We start from the raw sequence: 23,212 nt of genomic DNA, 5'->3' as shown, positions 1-23,212 counted from the left end.
CATTTGTCAACTCTCCGGTGAAGAGCCCAGAATAGACAAAGATTCTGGCTTCCCCCCTTGTCTCTCTGGCCACCCCTTCCCTCTTTTTATGAGGGATTTGATGGGGGAAGACAAGTAAGTCATCACATGGGGCCGTTGCCATCAGCAATGTCAGTTACTGAGTCGAGGGTGCATTGTTTAGGCATTAGGGGTTCGGAGGTCAAGTCTCTCTGACTCTCTATCATATCCAGAGCCCAGAATCCTGCAGACATCTCCAGCTATCACGCTGGTGACTGATATTTGTCGTGCAGAGCAATCGAATCATTGTCAGGTGATTTTTTTTTTATCAATTGTATCATGATGCGTTATTAAGAAACTGGAAACATCCGGCTTTGAAGGATGTTTGATTCCGAATGGCAGCAAAATGTAACTGCTCTGTTCTGTTGAGCAATTCTGCTTGATGAGATGTCACAATTACACCAGCGTTTTTCATCACTAGTCACAAGATTATGCTGATAGTTCATTTAGATAAGTTAGTGCTGTTAAATGTTGCTTCAAAAGCCCTTTCAAAACTACATGGCTATGAGGGTGCTTCAAAAAGTTCATGGAAAATGTGTATTATGTAGTAGCTATGCCTGGATTTCAAAAATTTTTTGCACCAAAAAAAAAAAAAAAAAAAAAAAAAAAACCCGCCTTCTAATTCCATCTTTTAGGTTTGGTTCATTCATAATCTACATTTTCCATGAACTTTTTGAAGTATGTGGTTTTTTTGCCCTCTAGAGTTGTTTGGTCATGGTGTGATCTAAGAGCAGGGTTTATTTCATTCCAGTGTATCCTAGTCGAACACATCTTACAGAAGATGCAGTCACAGTGAGAAGGCGTTTGCTGATTTCATGGCTGTACAAACATCGCAGGGTGCTCTTACACAAACTTCAGTGGTGCAGGCCAGTCACTCTGTGTGTGAGAGACCCAGGAAACAGGAGAGGCATGAGGTGCACCTGGCAGACTGTTTTACAGTCAACTTTGGTTTTATGAGCAAAAGGAGTACACTCTAAAGCAAAGACAAAAAGTATAGTAAATAAACCAGGAACAGAGCGGTTTATCATTATCTAGTACTAAATACTCTACCTAGCTGTACTGCTTTGCTCTTAGGACTGGCAGTGTTTTCACCAGCATCACACAAACATGGCAGTGATGCTTCTTACTATGATGTCACAATGGTTGTGATGTCACTAGGTGACAGGAACTTGCCAGGTCCCTTGTAGCCTTCTGGGACCAGTATCATATATTTGCTCTATTGTTGACTGAAACACTGCTGTGCATACATGACTATATTTTATAAAACACTCAGATTACTATCTAAATCAACTGTCTACTTACTTTTAAGAGCTATTAATGAATGATATAGCGACCTGACCAGCAGCCTGAACTGCAGGTCCCTGGACCCCCTCAGAGCACCACCAAATAGGCTGAAGGAATCAGCTAAGACTCCATCTGCTAACCCTGCAAAGATCTTTGCCGGAAAAATGGGAGACACGAGGGCTTCCAGGGCTGGATCCAGAAGAGTAAGTTTCCGTGTTTTACTTTGGCTCATAGCAGCCTAGCTGGGAATGCTGAGCTGTACGTGTTCTCGGAACAGCAGCACACTCCACGCTGAGCACTGTCTCATGGTGTGCCATAGAGACAAACGCTCCCTCCAAAATTACGTCCATGCTTTTGGCTTACACCCTTCTGCCTGCTCTCTCTGCCCCTAACACCATGCACCCTAAGGTCATCACCTAGCCCCCCAAGACTTATATAAAAATACTACCCATGAAACTCTTTTATTTTTAACTGTGAGAATGGCTGGTTTACTCCCAGAGAATGTTCAGAGATTCTCAGAGCTGTGCAAAGAGGCATAATTATCAATAATTGCCAAAGCAGCTTAACCCTTATGTAAAATATTATGCATACAAATGGATTTATTTTGAACCAGTTCACACTATTAAACCTGACTCTGGCTCAGGCTTTATCCCCAGGCAGTGCTCAATAACATCACAGTAGCAAACACCTTGGCTATATCTCTTCCTATTTGGTTGGCTCGTTTTATATCTCTGCATGTTTAAATAGGCAATGGGAGTGCTAATTAAAATGCAATCATGCAGACAAATTATACCATATTCCTAAAAAGGTAAAATGGAAGCCCTTTTGATTTCAAAATCTTTGTGACATCCAAAGCAAAAGCAAAGAGTGATCCTGCACACAGAGGGAACCATTCACTATTATTGCAAGTTTAAAACCAAAATCCCTTTCCAGGTTTGTCTGTTACATATGGAATATAAAACACATACATTGTGAGCAATTTCTCAAGAGAGTCAACACTCAGGGTTTCTCGCACAAATGTTCAAGTTTCAGGTCATTCTGCATAATTTTTATTGTCTTGTTCTACCTGTAAAGTGGGAAACAGTGAACATCACAAACCTACTTCAATCTAGGAGTGATGGCAACCCCAAACCAACAGGCAAGGCTCGCCCAATAGATTCCACACTGTGCTGATCGCATCCCAGCTCGCAGATGAACTTGACTGCCAGCAACCTAAGATAAAACAAGTATTCTAACACCCAGTCCACCTCATCGCTCTAGACCCTGGCTTCTCACCCTGTACCATGAGCTTCATTAGAACGTAATTCATTGCTTTTGAGATGATAGACCCGTTTGAGAATTTGATCAAAACCATTTATGTTGTTCCTGATTAGTAGTAACTGGGTGCATCCCCATGAAAGGGCACATACAAATCTGCTGGTCCTCTGATACACAGCCCTGGGGCTCAGACTAAGAACCCCAGGTCCCTGCCAGCACGGAGAGTCCATGTGTCTTCATCCAGGACCTGGTGCTGAGCTCTGATCTACATCTGTCACACTGCATGCACTCACACTAAAACCAATCATGGCCATAAAATCATAGAAAATTCATCTTTCCTTCAGCATGAAGGTATGCTGCTACATATCCTATTACAACTCAAGAAATAGCTGGAAACCATTTAAGTAACACAACTAGTTCTGAGTCAACTATCCAGTTTTGGGAGTGTTTTTTTTTTCCCCCTACTATATTAGATAAATCTTCTCAAGATGCTTGAATAAAACATTCTTTTTAAAAAAAAAAAATGAATCAGCCAGGTACCCATAGCCTCTGATTTGAACAAACAGCAAAGTCCCCATCTCCTTCCGAGTCCGTGAATTCATGTAGAATCCCCACTCTCACTAATAATCTATTCATTCTATTTCACCTACAAGACCTAGAGCCCTCAGGAGGGCAGAGCCCATTGCATGTGGTAGTCTCAACAGCCAGCAACATCAGATCACAGTGTCAGGAGCTTCAGATTGTTACAACAGGGTCTCCTAATTCAAGTCTGTGATGGTGCTTTTAAATCACAACAACGATTAACTTATGTCACTTATTGAAAGAATGTCCACTGCCCCCAAGGCCTCTGGGCATGGGGACAAAATCGTGCTAATAAGAGGAATCCACAAAACATCAAACTTAGTGAAATAAGCTAGTCCCAAAGGGACAGATACCATATGTTTTTCCTGATCTGTGAGAACAAATAGAGCACCTTAAACAAAATAAGTAGAAGAGAAATTGACACTCGAGAAGGGATGACTTGAGCTGCCCTTTTCTTGACTGTCATGGAACAGTTTCATTTTTTTCAATTTTTTTTCATACTATTTGTTGAACTCTTAACATAGAGTTAATCATATGTGTATAAAGTCAATTGAGGATGGATCTCAGCAAACAATAAGAGTGAGAATAGGAGAGGGAGGAGGAAGTTTGCAACTGTAAAACTGTATAGTACTGCATACATTCCTACAGACTTTGGGGTCCCATGACAAGTTTTTAAGTTGCACCCTTAGAAGTCTAAGGGTGCAACTTAAAAACTTGTCATGGGACCCCAAATCCCATTAAGCTGGGTGGTAAAAATGCCATCTAAAAGTTAAAGGGATCATATTAAGTGCTAAAGTGAACATATAGATAGGATTAAGTGTTAAACTGATCATATAAATAGGATCAGTGTCTGATAATAATAATAGATAGAATTAAAAAGGAGAGAATGTTCCAACATGGGAAGCAGTCCACACAGCAGATCCATAGAATGGTGATCACTTTAAGTAACATTCTGACCTCAGAATCAGCCCTTATGGCTTCTTGGTCTGGCTAAAAAAAACCATGAGAGCATTTCAGGCATGGAAAGCCGAAAATGTTCTACAAGAAGGATCTCTGTAAGGGAAACCCCAACAGAAAGAAGTGGCCATCAAAGAAGGATGTACTTTTCTCTAAGGGGAGGAGAAAACTTCCACTTTGCTTATGGCCTTGTCTAAATATTAACAGAGTTTTTGGATTCAAAAGGCTTCCATAGCCTAGGCAGCTCATGTCAAGAGCCTCAGGTGGTCACGGAATGTTATACTTAAGAGCATCATTAAATTAACAACAGGAGTCACTATACACTAACTCCCCATATAGGACCTCTGTCCTCATTGAGTTGTATTATGAGAGTTAACTGTTAAACTAGTTCTCAAACAGCTTCTGTGTGTGTGTGTGCAAATTGTTGAAATCTTCAGTTAGTATAAAGTTGGTCTTCTGTGTACAAAGTTAATTAAACATGAATCCTAATGGAGAATGGGACTGGAAAAGGGAGAGGGATTAGAAGGAGGGGTGGGAGTGTGGGTGGGAGGGCAGGTATGGTGGGAAGAATAACTATATTCCTCAAGTTGTACTTATGAAATTTACATTCCTTAAAATAAATAATTAAAAAAAAGAGGAGTCCACAGCAGCTCTCAGTGATCAGCTAGCTGCTCATTATCACACTTTCACCAATGAGACTAAGCACCACAACAAGGATGCACCCTAGGAAACATATGATTCTTGTTCACACTTACATAAAGTAGTGACAGTGCTGTTAGTAATTAGTTTCCAGATCCTCAATTGCTTTGTTCTTTGGCATTAGTAATATGCCACTTGAAGTTTTACACCAAATTAACATTACCCACTTTCAACTGTTTCAAAGCCATTTGAAAATGTGCTATCCTTTAGGCAAAGAGACAAAGCACCTGACAGTGAGACGGGCTCATATTTGAATTGTTCTCTTCTTGCCTCAAATTAAAAATGTGCAGAGACATCCTTGTCCACCTTACCCACCTTGGTACAGAATCCTACTGTTGTGATATTACTAACTGGGGCTACGGGGCTGGTCCATCATTATGAAAGATGATTTCACTACTCAAAGCTAGCACACCTGTTTGGGAAATGAGTTTATTAATGTGCAACTCTGTCACACTCTCAGGCTAATAGATTAAGGTGAGGGACAGCAAATCTGAAAATAACTTCTGCAACGAAGGAGTCTATCTGGTTTTATGTTCAGCTTGTAGATAGAAACCTAATGCCAGAACTGGGGGATAATATTAAAAGGCCTCTGGAATAAAAGGGAATTAATGTGGATGATGCAAGATCTCCCAAGCAGGCTCCAAATTTTGTTCCCAAAAAGTGTATATCTATACTACTAAGTGAAAAAAAATAGGGGCTGGTGCTATGGCACGACAGGTTAAGCCATCGCCAGCAATGCCAGCATCCCGTGTGGGTGCTGGTTGTAGCCCCAAGCTGTTTCACTTCAATCCAGCTCTCTGTCCTGGAAAGCAGCAGAAGATGGCCAAAGGGCTTGGGACTCTGCACCCACCTGGGAGACCTGGATAAAGCTCCTGGTTACAGCCTGGCCTAACTCTGGTTGTTGCAGCCATATAGGGGGTGAATCAGCAAATGAAAAATCTCTCCCCCTACTCTGTAACTTTGCATCTCAGATTAATACATAGATATCTTAAAATAATAACAATTGGATCTAATTTCATTTGTGTTAACTACCTACACATTGCCTTATAAATGACTCACAATGTATATAATAACTAGAGATTATTTTGTTCATGTCTCACTGACACTATAAATCAAATGTTTTTCATTGACATTGAAACTAGAAAATGGGATCTAAATTTTCTCAGTAGCTAACACAGCTTTATAGGATCTGGAGTTTTGTGGTTTCATTTTCACATCCGCCTGAAATTCCCACAATTTTGACTACCCCTTTCCAACTGAAATGAGGTGTGTCAGTGAGTTGTCTGGCTGAGAGCACACATCAAATCCAGAAGCACCACATTTTTCCAGAGTATTAAATGTTTAATACACCATAAATGCAGATTCTAGAATTAGTCTGTTTTTCCCTATATTCTAATTTAATCAAATATTGTTGTTGAATGTATTCTCTTGTATGTATGTAAAATTCTCCTGGTTCATCAGTAGAAAAATATGCTCCTGCAGGTTTCTCCTGGTGGAGAGAAACTTCATGGCATTAGCCACCATTTTTGGCCAATTCTTCTTGCAACCATATGGAAGCTGACTGGTCAGGCTAAAGGGGCCCCTCTGTTCAAGTGGAAGAGGTTAAGTTGGGGGAGGGGTTATATATTAAGTAACATGAAATAAATTTAAATTCATGATTTTTGATTCTTATTACCATGATATAATAAGCTGAACTAATCATCTCAGATATTATGAGAATGGAATCAAACATTTATTGAGGGGAAATATTACCTTAAATATTTATTTAAAGAATATATTCAAGATTCTAATAAGTCGCCCCTGGATTGGCAAACAGAAAAGAATTACAGGACTGGCAACAAATGGTTTGCTCCTGTAACTAATTATTTCACTTAGAACAAAATACCCAACTTTTTTCCCCTCCACAATGTAAATTCTTCACTCCTTTTGGATAAAAGGCTGAGATGATCTCTTGTCTTGAGACAGAATGACTGCATATGTTCAATAATACATCAGTTTCATCAGCCGCCATAGAATAGGCACATATAACGATAAATCATTTTGGGAACTTCCTGAATTCCAGCCAAGTTGTAGACAATAAAAGATCCTCCTTGTAAAGTCAGCTATAAAAGTTAATTTCATACAGGTTCCCCAGCACACATGCTACGGTTCAGTTCCAAACAGATGTGATCTTGGAACAGAAATGGAAAATGGCATGAAGTGTTTTCACTAACTTTCCATATCAAGAGACCCACATACTTGGTGTTTTGTGTAACCTTTGGTCATTAACACATTGCAGCAGGTTTGAAAAATGAATTCTTCAAGCTTTTCTAACGCCTAAGATCCAGTTGTTGCCAGCCTGAAGTATTCCTCCACGTTGGAAAGATTATCCATCAAGCCAGACATGAGAAAATGCTCACAGAGCGCAGTAACAGGCGGGCGGGCATTTGGGGCTGCGTTCGGAAAGAATCTCCTGTATCAAGAACTTGTATTGATTTCCTTCTTCGCTTTTGCTTGCAGCTGTCCTCACAGAAAGCCAGAGACACAGCCAGCCACTCTGCTCACGGAGTGGACAGGAAGAGGAGGTTTGCAGGAAAGGAAAAGGTTGGGTTTCGGCAACATGAGCCCAATTACATAAACTGATTCAAAGTGTATCTTTGTCAAAGACCACACTTCATCCTTGGCCACGCAGGATCCTAGAAACTCCACCAACTCCTGCCAGGGAGGGCTCCTGTCTACCCTTATTCATTCCTAAGACTCCCTCTTGATTTTAGGCTAACACCAGGCTTCTCCTGATTTTAAACCATAGTTGGGCTCCTAAGCAGTCACGTGCTCCTTTGAATTTTTGTAATTTACGCCATTTTCCACGCACTAGCAGAGCTTCCTATTAAAAGGTCTCTGGAATCAATTTGCAACAATAAGGATCAGTCCTTTGGTTTATCTTTCATTGGAATGGAGATTTTCAAAGTCTAATAAAGAGAAGCAATCTGCAGAAAAGCCCTGCTGAGCTTGAGAGCACAACTGGCTCAGAGACGCTGGAGGACAATGAAGGGCCCCCCGGCTGAACAAGGATGTCATTAGCATATTAGTCATACACCTGAAATTAATTAAGGCCAACCTAGGGATTAAGGTGCTTCGGGCCAAAGGAAAAAAAAAGGGGGAGGGATGGAATGATGATGTTACCTGATGGATATTTATATCATCACGTCTTATACCAGCAGAATGCTTTAAAATTAGAAATGACACTTGCCACCCATTATTAAATGTCAGGCCAACCTTATAAATTGATGAGATTCTTACTTCGAGGACACACAGGCTCTGCGATACTGAGCGACTGTCTTAGTTTATTCCTGCTACTATAACAAAATACCTTAGACTTAGTAATAGAATTTTTTTCTTCCCTGAGAAGTCCAAGATCAAGGTGCAGGCAGACGGGGTGTCTGGGAAGAACTCACTTCCCACTTCCAAGACAGCGCCTTCCTACAGCGTCCTCTGTGCCAGAAGAAGCAGAAGGGCAAACAAAGAGTGAACTTCTCCCTCAGGTCCTTTTATGAAGGCTGTCATCTCATCCATATCTTCTCTTTTTTTAAGATTTATTTTAATTATTTGAAAGAGTTACAGAGAGAGGGCCTCCATTCCATTGGTTCAGTCCTCAAATGACTGCAACAGCCAGAGCTGTGTCAACCCAAAGCCAGGAGCCAGGAGCTTCTTCTGGGTCTCCCAGGAGAGTGCAGGGGCCCAAGGACTTGGGCCATCTTCTACTGCTTTCCCAGGCCACAGCAGAGAGCTGGATCGGAAGAGGAGTAGCCGGGACTAGAACCTACGCCCATATGTGATGCCGGCACTGAAGCCTGGGACTTTAATCTGCTGCATGACAGCCATCAGCCCCCATTCATACTTTTTTTTTTTTTTTTTTTTTTGACAGGCAGAGTGGACAGTGAGAGAGAGAGACAGAGGGAAAGGTCTTCCTTTGCCGTTGGTTCACCCTCCAATGACCGCCACGGCCGGCGCCCTGTAGCCGGCGCACCGCACTGATCCGATGGCAGGAGCCAGGTGCTTCTCCTGGTTTCCCATGGGGTGCAGGGCCCAAGCACTTGGGCCATCCTCCACTGCACTCCCTGGCTACAGCAGAGAGCTGGCCTGGAAGAGGGGCAACCGGGACAGAATCCAGCGCCCCGACCGGGACTAGAACCCGGTGTGCCAGCGCCGCTAGGCGGAGGATTAGCCTAGTGAGCCGCGGCGCCGGCCCATTCATACCTTCTAATCATTTAGTGAGCCTACTCCTCCAAACCTCCCCTCAAGGGTCAAGTTCAAACACAGAAATTCTGGATCCAATCCCTAGCAGTGACAATCTCAAAAAGGACTGAGAAGGCAAGGACGTGGTACCAGGGGCACGGCCTTGAAAGGGCAGTAGACCTGGGGTTATAACACAACTCCAAGCACCATTCACAATGTACCAGGACTGTGCTCCGTGGGGATGTTTGCACAAGAGTGATGGGAAATGGGGTTCTTCTATATCAGGTCGCCACTGACCAGCTATGGTTGTTCTAGTCCCTTTAAGTCTTGGTCTTGTCTTTCCTCATCTTTAAAAGTGAGAAGAGTAGACTAGAAAATGAATCCTAAGGTCTCTTCAAGATTTGACCATCTGTGTGAGCCCTCTGGAGAGAGATGTTAGAGGTGAACAATATTTGTTGGCAAAAGGGCAATAGGAAATATGCTTTGGGAGCCTTGGCCATATTTTATCACAAGTACGTGGCATTTTTAACAAACAGGCACTTAAGTGTCAAGCCATAAGTGGAGTGAACCCAGAGGCGGTAGATATTTGTACTTGTACCAGAGACCCCAGTGCAGGTGAGTGAAGAGCAGAGAGGCCAGAGAAGGTCAGGTTCACGACTTCTGTATAAATTTCTGTTGGCATCTCAGATTACTGGTTGGTTTTCTCAGAACCAAGTATATGTGGTTTTACTTCACTAAGAAGACCAGACCAAATACCTGGGTGCTAACTTAATCCACACCTGAGGAGCTAGGCCTATTACAACGTCTCTCTGGATTTCCTACAGCCTCCACCATTGACCAGCAGGACTAGTGCCATAGCAGCTTGCTATCCCATCCTGTGCCAGTGGCCTTTCCTCTCTCTTCCAATTCGCAATTTGGAACACTGCAGGTGCCTGTTGGCAGTTTATCCATTGTTACTGAAGATCGCAAATGCTCTAACTGTAGTCAGTGGCTGGTTTACTCCCCAAGTGGCCGAAACAGCTGGGGTTAGGCCAGGCCAAAGCCAGAAACCTGGAACTCCACTGGGTTCTCCCAAGTAGGTAGCAGGGGCCCAAGAACTTGGGCCATCCTCTGCTGCCTTCCCAGGTGCATTAGCAGGGATCTGGATCCAAAGTGGAGCAGCTGGGACTCAAACTGGCACCCATATGTGATGCCTGCATTGCAGGTGGTGGCTTAACCTGTTACACCACAATACCAGCCCCCTGTGGCTCTTATATGCCTCCAGGCAGGGGGATCCACATTCTGGGTACAGCTCTGCACTACCAGCATCCATGGGGTTACAGGTGGCTTACAAAATGTACTCAGCTGCTCTGTTCCCCACTGAGCCCACTGAGCACCAAGAGCTTAGAGCTGTCAGATCAGGGCCTTAGCCTAGAATGCCCCTAGAGACTTGGCTCAGCGAGAACAAAGACAAAAATGTTTGGCCATCAGTTAGCGGTTGATTGCCTATCTCTGATTAGAATTGTAATCTGTATCAGTTGGTCTCTCAAAGTTTTAAGACGAGAAATCAGGGTTACATGAATGAATGTTGGCTTGAAGGGAGGCAGGCGAGGAGGGGGAAAGGAAGAGACGGGGCGGGGGCAGGGAATAAGGTAGGGAGGAATAGAGGAGGAAGGAAGGGAGAGAAGGAGAGGAGGAACGGAATAAGCAAAGGGACACAGGAAGAGACAGGGCTTATGCTTCTGGGGAAACAGGTCGGGGATGAACAGCTTAACGTTAGAGCACTTTTTTTTTTTTTAATTTTTCTTCACTAGGAACTGGTAAATAGCATCAACATATTCTTTCTACTCTCTGCCACAATTTTTTTTTTAACTTTTATTTAATGAATATAAATTTCCAAAGTACAGCTTATGGATCACAATGTCTACCCCCATAACTTCCCTCCCACCTGCAACCCTCCCCTTTCCCTCTCCCTCTCCCCTTCCATTCATATCAAGATTCATTTGTTAGAGCACTTTTTACACGAGTTTTCTCACACAGTGCTGTTCTCTGGGGCATCCAGTACAGGGCAAGGATCTCCGACATTATAAATGGGAATGGCATCCTCACGGAGAAATCCACCCCGTCTCCCACTGCGTCTTCCTCCCTTCAGGTTTGCCCAGAAAAAAAAAAGTCCACCCTGGGCTGCAGTCTTGTGGGAAGCCTTCCAGCTCCCCTGGGAGTGCACCCGTGCTGCCCTGGCTCCCAGCTGCACCCGGGAGCCCATGCTTGGCCTTGCGTGTCCTCCACCAGCCAATGGATGGGCCAGCCTGGAAACCCAAGCCATATGTTTTCCATCTCCCATCCCCAGCCTTCATCAACGGGGTCCTGTTACCCTGTTACAACAGTCGCCCTCAGCCTCCTCACATGGCCTCCAAAGGCTTGGGGTGTCGTGTTCTCGGCCTCTCACCACCTGTTCCCTGGCTCAGCTCCAGGTCACCACTGGAGAGGGTTCCCTGCAGAGAGAGGGAGCTTCTCCTATGCAGTTAGCTGTCTGAACTTTGTTCCCAGCTCCTCTGGCTGGCGTAGCTGCCCTGGGATTTTGTTCCCTTTAGTTACTTGTGAAGGAGTTAAGAGTATTAATGGGTAATCACACAGAACATTTAAGAAGGCTCATTCCACCTGCTGACAAGGACAATGCTAATCCCCTTTGAAAGGAAGGAAGAGGGAGGGAAGAAGGCAGAGAGGGAAGTTTTACTAAGCAACTGCTACAAACTAGACCCTGCACCAGGTGCTTTGCCTCTTTTATTCTTGGGAGCAATCCTGCAGTGGAGAGGGTCTTATTTTCTGTATTTTGCAGGAAAGAGAGCTGAGGTTCAGTAAAGCATCGTGAGTGCATGGCTGCTCGGTGGTAGAGCCCACTGTCCAATCCAGGAGAACTCTGATTCCCAGGAGAGCTCTTCCGAACTCCCCTCCCCCGCCCCTTCCCCCTCCTCACTCTCATCACTACACTCAGGCTCCACCCTTCCCAAATCTGTAAGAATCTGCTAGCGTGTGAACTTTTTCAGACCCTTTTGGGTTTAGAGAGAAGTGAGTATCTTTCATGTAAAAACTAAAATACAAATTCCAGACCCCCACATTTAAAACCAGATTTCACCATGGAATCACAGAAATTATAAGTGAGTCATCATATCAAAATAGGCAAAACTACTGCACCCAAGATTGATTTTGCAACTGAATCAGATGAATGGGGAGGCTCTTAGGGAACAATTACCTTAGGGACTACATCAGAGGCTACGGACCCCACTAACATCCATTTCTACCACTTTTAATAACAGAGCTCCTGAGCAGTACCTGGGCATAAGCCCTACAGATCGCAGCCTCCCTTGCAGCTTGGTAGAACCACGTGACCAAGCTGTAGCCAATGGGGTGTGTGATATCACTTCTAGGTCATGGCCCTGGGGAAGGATCCAAGGCCACACTCCTGGCGCTTTTCCTCTGTCCTGCTCTCTACAGCTGTAGCCTTTGCCCTGTATCCAGCTCCAGTCCACTAACCCCTGGACTGTTACATAATCAAAAAGGAATTCCAGGGCCAGCATTGTGCCCTAATTAGTGGGTTAAGCCACTGATTGTGATGCTGGTACCCCAAATAGGTGCTGGTTCTTGTCCTGGCTGCTGTACTTCAATCCAGCTCCCTGCTAACGGCCTGAGAAAAGCAAAGGAAGATGACCCAAGTGCTTAGGCCCCTCTACCCACATAGAAAACCCAGAAAAAACTCCTGGCTTAGGCCTGGACCAGACCTAGCTGTTGCAGCCAACTGGGGAGTGAACTAGCAGATGGAAGATCTCTCTCTCTGTAACTCTGACTTTCAAATAAATAACCTTTAATAACAACAGGTGCCGGGTTCTAGTTCCAGTTGCTCCTCTTCCAGTCCAGCTCTCTGCTGTGGCCCAGGAGGGCAGTGGAGGATGGCCCAAGTGCTTGGGCCCTGCACCCCATGGGAGACCAGGAGGAAACACCTGGTTCCTGGCTTCGCAGTGGCGCAGCGCTGGCCATAGTGGCCATTAGAGGGTGAACCAATGGAAGTAAGACCTTTCTCTCTGTCTCCCTCTCTCTTACTTTCTATAACTCTACCTGTCAAATAAAAATAAATAAATAAATAAAAGAATAGAAAAAAATAACAACAGCAACAAAAAGGAATTCCAATTCTTTTTGTTTGTTTTGTTTTGTTTTTTATTTGAAAGACAGAGTTACAGAGAGAGGTAGAGACAGAGAGAGAGGTCTTCCATCCACTGGTTCACTCCCCAGATGGTCGCAACGGTCAGAGCTGTGCCAATCCAAAGCCAGGAGTCAGGAGCCTCTTCCGGGTCTCCCACGTGGGTACAGGGGCCCAAGGACTCGGGCCATCCTGTACTGTTTTCACACACCAAAGCAGAAAGCTGGGTCGGAAGTGGAGCAGCTGGGACTAGAACTAGCACCCATATGGGATGCCAGCACTTCAGGCCAGGGCTTTAATCCACTACGCCACAGCACCAGCCCCCCAATTCTGTTTACATCACTATATTTTGGCGGTATTTCTGTTTTAACACTTTGGCATATGCTCTAACAAATACAGGGGTTCAAGATGTTCAACTTAGAGTACAAGTGGCAGGCAGACACCTAAACACTCAACTGAGTGTTTAATCACACGTCGATGGACTCATTGATCAATTACTGTCTCTGAGTGTCTGCTCCATCCGAAGCACTCCTGCTGAGCACTAAGGTTTATGTGACAGTATCCTGCCCTCGAGAAGTTTAGCGTCTAGCCATGGAGCCCAAACAGATGATAAAATACGCTGATGCACATTGCCCATAGTTAATGGGCAAAGGTAAGGCAGGCCTCCTGGATCTCCATCAGCGACACTGTTCTAAGCCAAGAGGCCTCCCAATTCGAAACGAGATTTTTGTGCCATTGAAATCCATTTTCCCTTCCTGCAATCACTGATACTCCCTCTCCCTCAAACTGTCCAGTTTTGCAGTGGTCCCAGTATGACTATCCAAGTTCTCATTCCTTAGACTTTAGGAACATGCCCTCCCCTCACTGGTCCTAGACTACGTGGAAATGCGCCCAGCCCATTGCACTGATAGTTTTGGAGATAATCTCTCAAGTCTTCCTTTGTCGCTGTCCTAGTCCATGTGGTGCCTCAAGCTGGAAGACTACTTTCCAGGAGCCAGGGAAACGCAGTAAATTGGCCTGGATGCCCAGTACCGAAGTAGGCAAGGAAAAGGTAAGGAGGCACGAGCAAGCTCAGAAGCCAGACTGACACAAGGCAGAGGAACAGAGCCTGATCTCACTCTGTGTTGTCGGCAAGTAAGTCTAGACCTGATTCTTTAGACTAATGAGTTGCCTCATTGCTCACTGATGGGAAGGACGATGTTCATCTACAGGGTCCACTGAGATTAAATAAGGCGCACCTGCATGAACTAGACTCAGTATCACTTGGGATTCAGTACCTCTCCATGCTGGTTACGTGGGGCACTAGAGGAACATCCAAGTGTAGGAACTGGAGGGTGGCTTAGAAAAGAGAATCTGATGTTGTGTTCGTGGAGCTTCTCAACCACTTCCTACGAGTCTAACTTGCTAAGAGATGGTATTTTCATGTGTAAAGACGGGGTTCCAGGCGGGGCTCCTCTGTGTGTTAACTGATAAACACCTCGCAGCGCTTGACCCAGCACACCTCAACAGGAGGATAGCACCGCCAGCTCAATCAGAAACGGACACTTAAAGAATGCTGGCGTGTGTTCTAGAAGGCAAGTGAGAACCAAGGGCGTCGAGCAGGGAGGGGCTGCCGGAAGAGGACACAGAACGACAGAACGTGACCCTGCCTGGGTGGAGACCGACCTCCCCTGAGAAGGACAGATTTCAGAAAACACAGAGCGCTGCCAAGACCCACACGGAGGAGCAGAGCGCTCTGAAATCAGAGGGGTCTCCACGGATACAGACCCACAGAAGACAAGGAACAGTTCATGGAATTCTTCCACCAGCGGGACAGTAGACGGAGCTCAGCTCAACAAAGACTCGGGGGAAGGAATTGCAAAGTGGCCGAGTGGTTAAGGCGCCGGACTGCTAATCCAAAGACTCGGGGGATACCCGGGGGTTATTCTCAGCTGTACCAGAGGGAGGAGACCTGTGGAACCGGTCAGTGACCAAGATGGAGGGACACCTATGAACAGGGACTGAAGAGGGACATGTTGCAGGAAACACAGAATACAGCTCCATGTACCTGTAATTTGCTGATTTCTCTGTAGAGCTGGCCCCAGGAGACTCCCACAAAGCTGTGTAAAGCCCCTTGGGTGGTATTTCAGAGATGCCAGCTTTGGTAAGGCAGCTGGGGGCTGCTGGGGCAGTCACACTGTGTGACTGGCATGGGTGACGGAGCTGTGGGAGATTTGGCATCTCGTTCCTTCTCCCGGACTAGCAAACACCCCGGATCCTGCTCTCTGGGCCATGCTGAGCCAGTGTTGGCCTTAATTTAGAAAGAATTAGGACATCTGGATTCCACCAGCCATCCCCTCTCTGGAGCGTGGCAGTTTTGTCAACGCAGAGACAATGGGGAATCTGCCCACAAAACAGAAAAATGACTCCTCTAAGGGCCTCCAGAGCTCCTGAGAGATAGACAGCAAGGGAAAGAAGAAATTCCTTCCCCAGACCCCTGCCCCAAGGCCACAGCCACGGCCATGATCAGACACGGTTCTGCTTTGCTTTTCTCTAGCGATTCTGGCGGAACTCCCAGCCCATCCCACCCCTTGCCCACACCTCGGGGACAGGGAGGGCAAGGAACCCCTCGGAACAGTGAAGCACCATGAATTATTTCGCTGCAAGTCTCAGCTTTTCCTTTCCTGTGCCCCCAGTCCTGCCTCCTTCCCAGCACCCTGCACCCCCATGCTTGCCCAGCCAACCCAAAGTCACACACACAGTGGAGGAGCGGCGACAGAGAGGACAGCACCGTTGAACCGAAAACAAACCCAGGCAGGACTGTGATCTGACCCACAAGGGATGGCCAGATGGCTTTCTCTGCCTGTATTTCCCTCAGATGTAGCTGAGGTCTGAACACTAAGAGGGGAGACCAGCCACTGCAGACAAATCATCGCTCTCACCACCCGATTTCAACAGGGCTGGGGGGCCCCAGCACACCCCTGCCTCCCTGGACGTTCGAAAAAAAAAAAAAAGCCCTCTGAGCTTATTTATTTTCTTTTGCTTACTTCTCCTCTTTCTGCCATCAGGACAGTCTGAAGTCAGAAAGCCTGTTCTCAGGGAAGAGAAATGTTTCTGCAGCACACAATGTTTTCTCCAGCGCACTGCCTGGGGAGCCTGGCCTTGACTTTGACATGTGCTGGAGGTGTGGTGTCCAAAGTAAACCTTTTGAACTGTTTTTTTGGAACCTCTGAAAAAGCCCCCGCACATCAAAGGGGATCAGATCCCCCCTCGCAGTGCGCATGGCAGGGATCGTTAAGCACTTTGTATGAATCAACCAACCACCTTCAGAAAAAGAAAGGAAGCCGAAACTCAAAGCACATGGCCAGCCCGTGGCCCCAGCCGTGGCCCCGGCACATGCTCACCACCTGGCTTCCCCGGGTTCCCTGGGATCAAACCCTACGAACACACTGGGGCTCCTCCAGCAAGAGTTCTTCGCTGCACTCTCCCGGGCCAGATACAATGGGGCCATTTGTCGGAGCAGCCTCCTAGCTCTCGCCTGGGCCTGCCCTGGGGGAGCCCACGCAAGCTCCCACTCCAGTCTCTCAGGCAGCACTGCTGGGCTGCCCCCTCCCCCAGACACCAGGAGGGGACGCAGTTAGGGCTGAATAGGGTCCTGTGTGAGTCCCTGGCACCAGGCCCAGAAAGTCACACTCTACTGCAAGCACCAGCGTTGAGGGCCTGGGTGGACGATTCCAGAGGAAGGTAGCAGGGGGTGGAGGTGGAGTCTGGGGGCTTTACACTCGCTGTTGTCTGCCCTCTGAAGGTTCCTGGGGCTCCTTGCAGGCAGGCATGATGACGAGTGCAGTGTGATGATAGGTGCGCAGGCCACAGAGGCCCAAACAGCTCCCAGACCCTGTGAGATCCTCTCCTGACCTGCAGGAGTAGGGAGGCGTTCTACTTGCACCATCCGAACGCGCCACCTGCAGAGAAGCAGCTGCCGGCTGTCACCTGGGGGCCAGCTGCATCCTCTCCAGCCCCGATTGACACCCTTCAAAGTGCAAGGGGACACACGACACTGTCATTTCACTGCAGGGTCCTGAAGACGTTTTTAAGACAAGATGCTCCTATCCGTGGCAGCTACCTTTTTAAAAACCATCTCCTCTGGAAAGTAAATTCCAAAGACAGGGAGGGGGGGGAAAGGGGTTTCAAGTCACAAATGCAGCCTGATAACTTTTAATTAACATTTCAAAAACTGCCCACATTCTGAGTTTTTAACTAATCTAATCGGCACAATTCCCAATGAGCTCTATTCAATGGGAGCTACATAAAACCAATGAGTGGGTGACAGGATTCCATTCAAAAAAGAACTAGAAGGGAAAACGCTGCATTAGGAGGGACAACAAGTGCAAGTGCACTGGTCCTGTGGGGTTTTATCTTCACAGATACGCATTGTTGCCAACATCTCTTCAGCCCTTGAGTTCTATGGGCACCTTGACACCCTGAACTATGAGCCCACACACTGGGCATCCCGGCCAGACACCAACTGAGCATGCTGCAGGCTGGACACCACGCAGGACAAGGTCAAAGACACCAAAATGAGAGAATTGATATGCACTCTCCAAGAAGCCCGTAGTCTTGCAGAAAGTAATCGCATCAGGAGAAACAAGTGCTATCTGACTAGACTGTAAGTCCCACGAGGGAAGGAGACAGTCATTCATTCACAGATACCTGTAATCCAGCCAAGGTTGAAACAGAAAAACCAATGACAGGCATTGTCGCTCCCCCTCTTCGTGGAGGAACGACACAGGACCCTGCGCTGTTCTTTCGTCTGCTCGGCCCTTCCCGGGTTTGCTGCTGGTTCTTCCCGGGTTGGCTGCTGTCCCTTCCACCTCCGTGGAAGGGCAGTTCCCCCTGGCCACATTCCCCACTTCCGCAGGGGAGCGGCACACCACCGGCCGGCTCTCTCGGGGGCTGCACAGGTGTTCCCCTTAGATGTTCCTCTTAGATGTTCCTGGTGCATGCCGTCTCTCTCCTCCTTTATAGTCCTCCTCCACCAATCCCAACTCGGCTGCCCACACGCCGAGCACGCTGCTCTCCTCCAATCAGGAGCAAGTCCTACAGCTCATTGGCTGAACTGGAGGCAGCTGTGTAGAAGCTGTTTTCTTCTCTCCCAGCGCCACATTGTGGGAGAGCAGATGCACAGAACAAGTCCCAATTCCAGCAACAGTCCAGTCCGGGTTGTTCCCCACAAGGCATATCTTATTTTATTGTGTTTTATTTCATTGCTGTTTTCAGATGGTATATTTTTACAAATGGAAAGTTTGTCCACACTGAACAAATCTATTGGCACCATTTTTCCAGCTGCTTATTTAAAAAATGTTATCTATTTATTTATTTGAAAGGCAGAGTTAAAAAGAGAAGGGGGTGGGAGAGTGAGAGAGAGAGAGAAGGGGGCAGAGATCTTCCATCCTCTGGCTTCCTCCCCAAATGGCCACAACGGCACAATGGCCAGGGCAGGTTCACGATGAAACCAGGAGCAAGGAACTCCATTGGGTTCCTCCACATAGTGCAAAGGCTCAAGCAGTTGGGCCATCATCTGCTGCCTTTCCAGGTGCACTAGCAAGAAGCTGGATCACAAGTGGAGCAGTCAGGACTCAAATTAGCTCTCATACCGGATGTCATCTTTGCAGGCAGCTTAACCTGCTGCACCACAGCACCATCCACAATTGTTAGCATTTTTTAACAATGAAGTGTGTTTTAATTGAGGTATATACATTTTCATACATAATGCCAATTCACACTTAACCGCCTATAAAATACTGTAAGCATAACTGCTAAAGTACCAAGAAACAAAACAAATTCATGTAACTCACTTTAGTATGATATTTGCTTTTCAGCAGAGTCTGGAACAAAAGTCACAGTATGTTAAGTGTTTGCTGAATAATACAGGGTGCATAATGTTTGCCTCCATGTGAATGGTAGTGGCACAAAGGATGTAAACCAGATGACAGTTACCTGACATATTTGAGGCAAAGCCAAATGAGAAGTTCTCCGTGGCACCTGTCCTCTTTACGCAGAACCCACAGATCAACTGCTAAATATGTTTTTATTATCATCCACTCTAAAGCAAAGCCCTGGAGCAAAGGCTTAAAGAACAAATGATGGGGGGGTGGCTGGCACTGTGGCATAGCAGGTAAAGCCACCGCCTGCAGCACCGGCATCCCATATGGGCGCCGGTTTGAGTCCCGGTTGCTCCACTTCTGATCCAGCTCTCTGCTATGACCTGGGAAAGCAGCAGAAGATGGCCTGAGTCCTTGGGCCCCTGCACCCGCACTGGAGATCCAGAAGAAGCTCCTGGCTCCTGGCTTCAGATTGGCCCAGCTCTGGCCATTGCAGCCAACTGGGGAGTGAACCAGTGGTTAGAAGACCTTTCTCTCTCTCTTTGTCTTTCTCTCTCTCTCACTCTCTTGCTCTCTGCTCTCTGCTCTCTGTAACTCTGCCTTTCAAATAAATAGATTAAAAAAAAGAAGAAGAAGAACAAATGAGTTTCCTAAACAGAGACGACAGGAAGGCACTTCTGGACAGAAGAACCAGTGCCAACAAAGGCAAAGAGACCTGCACTTTGCCAAACAAGTTGGGGATTTCAAAGAGGGAGGCTGGGCTGGGCACACAGGAGCCACACTCTGCAGTCTCGCCTGTCACATATGGCTGCTCAGCCTTTATCCTGAAGGTGATGGGGGAGTTGTCAGAAGGCTTTAATCAAAAAGAGACTCAAGCCCTTTGATGGTAAAAGAGACAGATCTGGGAGGAAGAAAAAGACATGTTCAAAGGCTTCAGAATGGGCCAACGGCAAAACGTGAGGGGTTAGAACTGAAGTGCTGGCTGTGGCTTAGAAGAGATGCATGAATATGGGGTTATTGGGGAGTTGGCAATCCGCACACCAGATGCAGGAACCTGGGTCTTGGATGTGGAAGATTAGAGGAGAGGACTCAGGCCCTTGGGGAGTGGTGGTTCCACTGATGTGGAAGGGAACCAGCCCAGGTAAGCTGGCTCCAGGGACGTGATGAGTTTTGGAGGGACACTTGTTTCCTTTGCCAAGCAGAGGAAGCAATCCAGCGATCCAGTGCAGGCCCTCGCCTTCTGGAGCTTGGGCAGGTCTGTCCTAAAGCCAATGACCTCTACTGCTCTGGAATATGCACGGGGTGTTCTGTAGTCTCTCTCTCCCTCCCTCTTTCTCTCCCTCTCTCTCTCTCTCTCTCTCACACACACACACACACCCCTCTGGAGACATCATCCTAAGAACACTCCCATGCTTGATGAACACCGGTGCTAACATATAAGTCGCCACAGGAAGCAGTGCACAATCAGGAGGCAGCTATGGCACCGACAAGTTACAGCCATGCTAAAGCTGACCCAGGAACACTTCCAAACAGGGAGAAATGCTCCAGCTGCATTTCTCATGTAGGAAAGAAACCCTAGTGCTCTCAATAACCTCGAGGAAACGTGCCCCCTTTTAAAGAAGAAAAGAAAAAAGAGAACAAGCTTCTTAGAACACATCATCAAAGCCTTAGCCAACATTCAGCTGCTCAGGCTAACACCCAGCAGCCTTCCAACACGTACGATGTTCTACCTGTTGAATTCTGAACAATGAGTAGACAGGTGCCCTTGCTATCTTCTTCCCTTCAGATATTTTTCTTATGCTCCTGGCTTCCCCCAAAGCCAAGCAATTTTTACTAAACCTTCCCATCAGTCAATGTGCCTGGATTCAATGAATCTATTCCTATCTGTTTCACGCTTTCCAGGCATAAAATCATGTCCCTCCCCTGGAAAAATCCAAACCTATATAGCCACAGCATAGCCAAGTGATTTTCATAACTGACCTGATCTTCTACCTGCCCCACCTGTGAATTAAGTCAAACTTGTTCTCAGGGCCTGTGCTGGGGTATAGAGGGGGAAAGCCACCACCTGCAGTGCTGGCATCCCACATGGGTGCCGGTTCAAGACTTGGCTGCTACACCTCTGATCCAGCTCTCTGCTATGGCCTGGGAGAGCAGTGGAAGATGGCTCAAGTCCTTGGGCCCCTGCACCCGTGTGGGAGACCCGGAAGAAGCTCCTGGCTGCTGGCTCCTGGCATTGCATCAGCACAGCTCCAACTACTGCGGCCATTTGGGGAGTGAACTAGCAGGTGGAAGATCCCTCCACCCCGCCACTTGGTAATTCCACCTTTCAAATAAATAAATCTTAAAAAAAAAAAAAAAAAAAAAAAAAAAAAAAAAAAAAAAAAAAAAAAAAACTTGTTGTTCTCATTTGATTTTGTGGTTGGAACACAGTGCAAGCAAGCAACTTCCACAGAACCACACAGCAGATTTGCTGAACCAGCTCAGCTGTCAGCATGCCCACTTAGAATATTTAGAGAAGTGAGTTCTAGCCATCCTGCCAAGGGAGCAGGCTGCGTGTGTATTACTGGGACAACTCCCTCGACTTCAAATACGTTGTGGACAGAAAGGCCAGCCACCAGGTGAACTGCCCAGGAAGAGGCACTCACAGTGAGGCGTCCATGGGCCCCCTAGCTCAGCTGGACCTTGCGTGTACAAATATGGAGACGCAGTTCCGTCTACGAAGTCACCCCAAACACAGGTAGGTTCCTTTGAAACTCCAGCTACATTTTCATCAACTGATTAATACAACTCCTTGTTGATGTGTGTTTCTGTTTAAACACACCTTATTCTTGACCCAGTAACCTGGAACTCACAGCCATCACCGCTATGGCTCAGGTCCCAGTGAAGCTCACTGAGCGCCTGCCTGTTAGCACGCCACTGCCTTCTGATGCTTACGAACACTAGACAGCATCCTGCTTAGGGCCTCGCTAAACAGCAACAAGCACAAGAAGGTGCACACTTGGCACCCAAAGGACGTTCATGAACAGCAGAGGAGCAAGGAGGCAGAGCCTGGTCTTGTGCGGCCTCAGTTGGGGAAGTGTCTATTTTTGGGAAATTCAGATTTGCCCCACCCTGTGCGTGTCCACAAATGGCCAGGAAAGCACAGAGAACATCGATTCGAGGGTTACAAATAAATGTTAACAAGGAGGCAAATTTACAAATACGTAACCTGCAAGTAATAAGGATCAATCACAGGTTGACCTGGTCTCCCTTCATGTAACCCAGCTATTCCACAGAGAGCCTACACTAGGCGCTCATACACACATCGCCATTTAAGGCAGTGTGCCCACTCGAATCCCTTTCATCCTTTGAGATGGTAAGTAGGAGGGTACTTCAGAAGGTCAACAGGAGGGGAAGGCCTTTGGCTTATCAGTTAAGACAGTGCTTGGACACTCACATCTCATACCAAAGTGCCTGGGCTTCAGTCTCAGCTCCTCTGTTTCCTGTTCTAGCTTCCTGCTAACATCATGCTAGGAGGCATTGGATGACGATGGGCATGATGGCTCAACTACTTGGAACCTTGCCACCCATATGGGATACCCAGATTGAGTTCCTGGCCAAGCCCCAACTGCTGTGGGCATTTGTGGAGTGAACCAGCAAATGAGAGATCTCTTTGTGTTTTGTCTTTTGAATAAAATAAGTGAATAAATTAAAAACTTCTTAAAAAGCTGGCAGAAAATGGAATTAAAAGATAAGCTTATCTTGATGCAAAAAATTTGAAATCCACACAGATTTTTTTTCATAACACCCATTTTCTATAAACTTTTTGAAAAACTCCTCATATGCATGGGGTTGAACATTTATTGCCCCCAGATAAATTTTTTTTAAAAAAGATTTATTTTATTTGAAAAACAGAATTAGAGAGAGAAAGAAAGGGACAGAGAAGAAGAGAGGTCTTCCATTGCTGTTTCACTCCCCAGATGGCTGAAATGGCAAGAAGTAGGCCGATCTGAGGTCAGAAGCCAGGAGCTTCTTCCAGGATTTCCCATGTGGGTGCTGGGCCCCAGCCACTGGGGCCATCTTCCGCTGGTTTCCCAGGTGCATTAGCAGGGAGCTGGATCAGAAGTGGAGCAGCTGGGAGTTGAAC

General features: G+C 46.6%; 1 long non-coding RNA gene across 3 annotated transcripts; it reads left to right on the top strand.

Moving 5' to 3' along the window:
• Window positions 1-721: 721 nt before the first annotated feature.
• Window positions 722-17,332, top strand: LOC103349688 (uncharacterized). Of its 3 annotated transcripts, none has more exons than XR_011388789.1 (3): window positions 1,107-1,544; window positions 7,336-15,187; window positions 15,901-17,332. It is a non-coding gene; the product is annotated as an uncharacterized lncRNA (long non-coding RNA). The 3 variants fall into 3 exon arrangements; XR_011388790.1 differs by lacking the exon at window positions 15,901-17,332 and adding an exon at window positions 15,762-15,894; XR_517843.4 differs by lacking the exon at window positions 15,901-17,332 and having other exon boundaries at window positions 722-1,544; window positions 7,336-7,723.
• The last annotated feature ends 5,880 nt before the right edge of the window (window positions 17,333-23,212 follow it).

The sequence above is a fragment of the Oryctolagus cuniculus genome, chromosome 5 (assembly GCF_964237555.1).
Source record: "Oryctolagus cuniculus chromosome 5, mOryCun1.1, whole genome shotgun sequence".
NCBI classification, from domain to species: Eukaryota; Metazoa; Chordata; class Mammalia; order Lagomorpha; family Leporidae; genus Oryctolagus; species Oryctolagus cuniculus.
This window is presented reverse-complemented; position numbering and strand designations above follow the sequence as displayed.